This window comes from Giraffa tippelskirchi, chromosome 6 (genome assembly GCF_054371585.1).
Source record: "Giraffa tippelskirchi isolate mGirTip1 chromosome 6, T2T-mGirTip1v1.2.pri, whole genome shotgun sequence".
Classification (NCBI taxonomy): Eukaryota; Metazoa; Chordata; class Mammalia; order Artiodactyla; family Giraffidae; genus Giraffa; species Giraffa tippelskirchi.
Genome location: NC_137280.1, coordinates 54,222,835 through 54,229,639, shown reverse-complemented (window position 1 = coordinate 54,229,639; position 6,805 = coordinate 54,222,835). Strand labels below are relative to the sequence as shown.

General features: G+C 41.6%; 1 long non-coding RNA gene across 1 annotated transcript in view; it reads left to right on the top strand.

Moving 5' to 3' along the window:
* The window catches only part of LOC145511557 (uncharacterized), an 81,626-nt gene that overhangs the window by 44,790 nt on the left and 30,031 nt on the right, over nt 1-6,805 (top strand). The gene's annotated exons all lie outside the window — the stretch shown is intronic.

Below are 6,805 nucleotides of genomic sequence, written 5' to 3'. Positions count from 1 at the left end.
AGGTTCAGTTCCTGGGTCAGGAAGATCCCCTGGAGGAGGGCATGGTGACCCACTCCAGTATTCTTGCCCGGAGAATCCCCATGGACAGAGGAGCTTGGCTAACTACAGTTTATGGGGTGCAAAGAGTCAGACAGGACTGAAGCACTTAGCGGACATGCACCAAGACTTGTTGAATGTCACACAGCCAGCTAATAACATAGGAAATGTCAAGATTGAGGACAGAGGTGTCCTGGATGAAGTGCAGACCTTTAACATTCAAATAGGCTTTTTCTAGAGCTAATGTGCCCTTTGCCCAGGCCTACCTTTTAAAAAATAAAATAATGGAGCATTTTTGCTTTTTGATGATGTGTCCTTGATTTTTGATAATCATCTTCTGTTAAACTTGAACATTCTTACACAGTTATTTCATGTAGAAGCTTAACGTGGTCATCCTTAAAACCCACATTAAAACAGACCACAGCTCCTACACTGTTTGTGGAAATAAAAGTTGGTGCAGTCACTATGGAAAACAGACTGGAAGTTCCTCAGAAAGCTAAACAGAATTATCATGTGATCCAGCAATCCCACTCCTGGGCAAATTCCCAGACAAAACTATAATTCATAAAGATACATGCACCTCTATATTCATAGCAGCCGTATTCACAATAGCTAATAAATGGAAACAACCGAAATGTCTGTTGACAGATGAATGGATAAAGAAAATGTGGTACATATATATAATGGAATACTACACAGCTATAAAAAAAGAACAAAATAATGCAACCTGGATGCAACTAGAGATCATCATACTAAGTGAAGTAAGTCAGACAGAGAAAGACAAATACCATATGATATCACTTATGTGTGGAATCTAAAATATGGCACAAATGAACCTATCTATGAAACAGAAACAGACTTACATACATAGAGAACAGGCTTGTGGTTGCCAAGGGGCACAAGGGAGGCACAGAGATGGACTGGGAATCTGTGGCTAGAGATGCAAGCTATTATATTTAGAATGGATACTACACAACAAAGTCCTACTGTAATAGCACAGGAAACTATATCCGATCTCCTGGGATAAGCCATAAAAGAATATTTAGAAAAGAATATGTGTAAAACTGAGTCACTTTGCTGTATAGCAGAGACTAGCACAACATAGTAAGTTGTGCTGTACTTCTATATAATACTAAGTCAACTATACTATTTTGATAAAAAACAAAACAAAAAACCAGACCAGAGCTTCTTGAAGAAAGAACAAGAAGTAGCATCATCATCATAAAAGCAGCAGCAATAGATTTGGAATCTTGTGACACACCAGGCAAGTTCTAAGTCTCTGCATGCATTGATTCAATTAACTCTTCCAAGGGCCACCCTGTCGTACAGTTGAGAGAACAGCGTTACTGAGAGGCTAAGCCAACTAGTCCATTGTCACAGTTAAAAATGACGAAGATGGAATCTGAACCCACATAGTGACTTTACAGCCAAGCTCCAAGCACTAAGAGGTATAGTAAAGAAAAAAAAAAAAGAGTCTGGTGGAAAGAATTATCTTTGCATAACATCTACTTCAAGTCATTGAGGAATTAATTTTGGGATTTTTCTAGGACCCAAGTGAGGATGCTAGAGTGGGTGACCCAGGCTCCCTTCATCTGTTCTTGCTTCATCAAAGTTCTTGCTGTCAGCCCTGGCCAGTCAGAACTTTCCACTGAGAAAAGACAGAAAAGAGCATTGTTGCCAGAACACTGTTATAAATATTTGTGTGTGTTTCCAACGGGACAAAAAAAAAAAGTCCCCAGGAAAGCATCAGGGCCTTTGTTGAATTCAATAAGTATGTACTGAAACTCTTTTTTTTTTTAATTGGAGAGTAATTGGTTTATGATGTTGTGTTGGTTTCTGTCATACACATGTGAGTCAACTGTAAGTATGCATATGTCGCCTCTCTCTTGAACCTCCCTCCCACCCCTCTAGGTTGTCACAAAGCACTGGGTTGAGCTCCCTGAATCAAACAGCAAATTACCACTGGGTATCTATATTACATAAGGTGACATACATGTTTCAGTGCTACTCTCTCAATTTCTCTCACCCTCTCCTTCCCCCTGCTGTGTCCCCAAGTCTGTTCTCTACGTTGGCGTCTCTATTCCTGCCCTGCAAATAGGTTCATCATTTTTCTAGATTCCATACATATGCATTATTTTATGATATCTGTTTTCCTCTTTCTGACTCACTTCACTCTATCACAGGCTCTAGGCATTGAGTTTTAAAGATGCTAAGTTTTGATCCCTGGACCTGAGAAGCAGGGAGTCCAGTTCTCGGAGATGACAAAGAAACACAGGGTTGCAGAGTGAAATTGCTGCAGATAAAGCTTGGTCCCAGGGTTGGGGACAGGGAATGTGGTTTTCAGTAGAAGATAAGAAAATGGTAGGCCAGAAAGAAAAACACCAATACAGTATACTAATGCATATGTATGGAGTTTGAGGGATGGTAACGATAACCCTATATGTGAGACAGAATAGGAGACGCAGATGCATGGAGCAGTCTTGTGGACTCTGAGGGAGAAGGTGAGGGTGGGACGTTCTGGGAGAATAGCATTGAAACATGTATATTATCATATGTGAAACAGAACACCATTCCATGTTCGATGCATGAGACAAATGCTCAGGGCTGGGGCAGTGGAATGACCCAGAGGGATGGGATGGGGAGGGAGGTGGGAGGGGGGTTCAGGATGGGGAACACACGTAAACCCATGGCTGATTCATGTCAATGTATGGCGAAAACTACTACAATATTATAAAGTAATTAGCCCCCAACTAAAATAAATAAATTTATTTTTAAAAAAAGAAAATGGGCAGAAGCATTTGCATTTGAGCTCTGCTCAAGTGCAATTTGAAGTCTGCCTTTCAGACTGAGCAAGAGAAAGGGCATTCTAGGTCTTTCCTGTTAACAATTTGGATTTATTAAGAATACTAACTATATCCCTAAAGGTATCATCCTTGGAAAAATTTAGAGACTTCTACTTACCTTGACCTTCACTAAGAGTTCATGCAGATTTCAAGTGTTCATTCAGAAAAGAGATCAAGCTATGGAAAATTCTCTCCTTGCCAAACTTATATAGACTTTGTGGCTCAGGTGCAACCCTGGCAACATATAGTATATTGCAATCATGAGATGCAATTGTATCTTATCATCTATTACAAATAAACACAAACGGAGCAGAGATGGGGTTCTGCGTCACAGAATTCTTGCGTGGAGAACAAGATTTCAACTTTACTCATCCTTTTTCTGTGGAAGGAAGTTTATCCTTAGTAGATGATTTATCTTGAAGTTCAAGTAGATTTCTCTGAAAATTATTAAAACTCAGCTACAGATTGTTACACTTGGGGACCATTCTGAGGACAGGAGTTTTGGCGTTTCTCCAATCATTCATTGTTTAAATGTTCCTTGAACTAACTAACAGACTGCACTCTCTGGCTGCAGAAAGCAATTGAATAGGCAACAAAGGGAATAAGTACAAGTAAAGTATATTCTTCCTTCTGGATGTAGGAAGTACTGGTGAGAAAAATGATCACTCCCAGGTGGTGCTTGGGCAGTCACGGCAACCAGGTAGTTAGAAAAAATCATGAAGCGTTATAGTGAGCAAGCACTTATCAAGTTTAAACCACATCACATCTCTCCATTACCTTGTTTTTCATAAGTCCCAAAATGGTCCTGTGGGATGAGTATGCGACTCAGGTAGTGACAACACTCGGGGGCACACAGTGCATGAGATGAAGTGGGATTTGAGCACAGGATTTGTGCTCCTTTGACTACATGCATATAGTTTCTCATTCAGTAAACTGGACTTGGAATCACAAGGATCTTTTTTTTTAGACCCTCCTGAGCCCTTTGCATTAGAGTGTTGGCTGAGAGCATGGAAGATGTATTTGTAGAAATAGCTGACTCTCAAAATGTTAAAAATATTGAAGGAACGCATATAACAAAGCATTCTGTAAACTGCAAAAGTGTCGTGCAAATACTGATTTTTATCACTTGCAGCTGCAAATCTTGGGTGATGACAGTAAGTCTGCAGCTGGGCATCCATAACGAGGTCCAATGAGGCAGAATGGAAAGATTTTCTGTGCTGTTGAGACTGTGCCTCCATTGTGACATTGCTGAGGGAGGCATGGGAGCCAGGATTGCGCAGGGATTAAGATAAGTTGCAATGCTGGTGTCAGCTCTGTTGCAAGGTCAAATCCATGCTCTCACAGGTGTGCACAGCGGTGCCCCAAGCATCTTTCTTAGACTCCTTCTTGGCTTTCTCCCACGTCCTTTCACCACCTCTTCCCTTCAGTTCAGTTCAGTCCCTCAGTCGTGTTTGACTCTTTGCGACCCCATGAATCGCAGCACGCCAAGCATCCCTGTCCATCACCAACTCCCGGAGTTCACCCAAACCCATGTCCATTGAGTCAGTGATGCCATCCAACCATCTAATCCTCTGTCGTCCCCTTCTCCTCCTGCCCCCAATCCTTCCAGCATTAGGGTCTTTTCCAATGAGTCAACTCGTCGCATGAGGTGGCCAAAGTATTGGAGTTTCAGCTTCAACATCAGTCCTTCCAATGAACACCCAGGATTGATCTCCTTTAGGATGGATTGATTGGATCTCCTTGCAGTCCAAGGGACTCTCAAGAGTCTTCTCCAACACCACAGTTCAAAAGCATCAATTCTTTGGCACTCAGCTTTCTTCACCGTCCAACTCTCACATCCATACATGACCACTGGAAAAACCATAGCCTTGACTAGATGGACATTTGTTGGCAAAGTAATGTCTCTGATTTTAAATATGCTATCTAGGTTGGCCATAACCTTCCTTCCAAGGAGTAAGGGTCTTTTAATTTCATGGCTGCATTCACCATCAGCAGTGATTTTGGAGCCCCCAAAAATAAAGTCTGACACTGTTTCCACTGTTTCCCCATCTATTTCCCATGAAGTGATGGGACCAGATGCCATGATCTTAGTTTTCTGAATGTTGAGCTTTAAGCCAACTTTTTCACTCTCCTCTTTCATGTTCCTCAAGAGACTCTTTAGTTCTTCTTCGCTTTCTGCCATAAGGGTGGTGTCATCCGCATATCTGAGGTGATTGATATTTCTCCCGGCAATCTTGATTCCAGCTTGTGTTTCTTCCAGCCCAGCGTTTCTCATGATGTACTCTGCATAGAAGTTAAATAAGCAGGGTGACAATATACAGCCTTGACGTACTCTTTTTCCTATTTGGAACCAGTCTGTTGTTCCATGTCCAGTTCTAACTGTTGCTTCCTGACCTGCATACAGCTTTCTCAAGAGACAGGTCAGATGGTCTGGTATTCCCATCTCTTGAAGAATTTTCTACAGTTTATTGTGATCCACACAGTCAAAGGCTTTGGCATAGTCAATAAAGCAGAAATAGATGTTTTTCTGGAACTCTCTTGCTTTTTCGATGATCCAGCAGATGTTGGCAATTTGATCTCTGGTTCCTCTGCCTTTTCTAAAACCAGCTTGAGCATCTGGAAGTTCACGGTTCACGTATTGCTGAAGCCTGGCTTGGAGAATTTTGAGCATTACTTTACTAGCATGTGAGATGAGTGCAGTTGTGTGGTAGTTTGAGCATTCTTTGGCATTGCCTTTCTATGGGATTGGAACGAAAACTGACCTTTTCCAGTCCTGTGGCCACTGCTGAGTTTTCCAAATTTTCTGGCATATCGAGTGCAGCACTTTCACAGCATCATCTTTCAGGATTTGAAATAGCTCAACTGGAATTCCATCATCTCCACGAGCATTGTTCGTAGTGATGCTTTCTAAGGCCCACTTAACTTCACATTCCAGGATGTCTGGCTCTAGGTGAGTGATCACACCATCGTGATTATCTAGGTCATGAAGATCTTTTTTGTACAGTTCTTCTGTGTATTTTTGCCACCTCTTCTTAATATCTTCTGCTTCTGTCAGGTCCATACCATTTCTGTCCTTTATCGAGCCTATCTTTGCATGAAATGTTCCCTTGGTATCTCTAATTTTCTTGAAGAGATCTCTAGTCTTTCTCAATCTGTTGTTTTCCTCTATTTCTTTGCATTGATCGCTGAGGAAGGCTGTCTTATCTCTCCTTGCTATTCTTTGGAACTCTGCATTCAGATGGGAATATCTTTCCTTTTCTCCTTTGTTTTTCACTTCTCTTCTCTTCCCAGCTATCTGTAAGGCCTTCTCAGACAGCCATTTTGCTTTTTTGCATTTCTTTTCCATGGGGATGGTCTTGATCCCTGTCTCCTGTACAATGTCACGAACCTCTGTCCATAGTTCATCAGGCACTCTGTCTATCAGATCTAGTCCCTTAAATCTGTTTGTCACTTCTACTGTATACTCATAAGAGATTTGATCTAGGTCATACCTGAACGGAGTAGTGGTTTTCCCTACTTTCTTCAATTTAAGTCTGAATTTGGCAATAAGCAGTTCATGATCTGAGCCACAGTCTGCTCCCGGTCTTGTTTTTGCTGACTGTATAGAGCTTCTCCATCTTCGGCTGCAAAGAATATAATCAATCTGATTTCGGTGTTGACCATCTGATGATGTCCACGTGTAGAGTGTTCTCTTGTGTTGTTGGAAGAGGGTGTTTGCTATGACCAGCGCGTTCTCTTGGCAAAACTGTGTTAGCCTTTGCCCTGCTTCATTCTGTACTCCAAGGCCAAATTTGCCTGTTACGCCACGTGTTTCCTGACTTCCTACTTTTGCATTCCAGTCTCCTATAATGAAAAGGACATCTTTTTTGGGTGTTAGTTCTAGAAGGTCTTGTAAGTCTTCCTAGAACCATTCAACGTCAGCTTGT